The sequence below is a fragment of the Sinocyclocheilus grahami genome, unplaced genomic scaffold (assembly GCF_001515645.1).
Source record: "Sinocyclocheilus grahami isolate Dianchi unplaced genomic scaffold, SAMN03320097.WGS_v1.1 scaffold841.1, whole genome shotgun sequence".
NCBI classification, from domain to species: Eukaryota; Metazoa; Chordata; class Actinopteri; order Cypriniformes; family Cyprinidae; genus Sinocyclocheilus; species Sinocyclocheilus grahami.
Genome location: NW_015506020.1, coordinates 74,194 through 74,568, shown reverse-complemented (window position 1 = coordinate 74,568; position 375 = coordinate 74,194). Strand labels below are relative to the sequence as shown.

At 35.7% G+C, this 375-nt stretch overlaps 1 protein-coding gene across 1 annotated transcript in view; it reads right to left on the bottom strand.

Moving 5' to 3' along the window:
• get1 (guided entry of tail-anchored proteins factor 1) overlaps positions 1-375 on the bottom strand; it is a 4,828-nt gene that overhangs the window by 2,943 nt on the left and 1,510 nt on the right. The gene's annotated exons all lie outside the window — the stretch shown is intronic.

Below are 375 nucleotides of genomic sequence, written 5' to 3'. Positions count from 1 at the left end.
CCAGAATCGAAGGGTGATACACTAACAAAGACCTAGGAAGGCAAAACATTACATTTGTTAAATAAAAGTTTCTCCAATGGATCCATAGTTAGCATACTCTGAATGCAACAACAATAATCCTAATCAGACATTAGCAAGGTTTGGAAAAGGGGCTATGATAAAACGGTCAGTTTTTGGACATATAAGATGGTGCAAGTATGTTGGAGTACTGTGAAATGTTATTATATATAAATAACTCATCATTCAGTACCATTACACACATGGTCATATGATACCATGAAAGAAGTGCAGTGTTTTTTGTCGGTTTATCAAAATATTCCCAGCCCACATCAAACGTTTGCTTTGGCACTATTAACTGTTCGCTAGCTGTGTTTA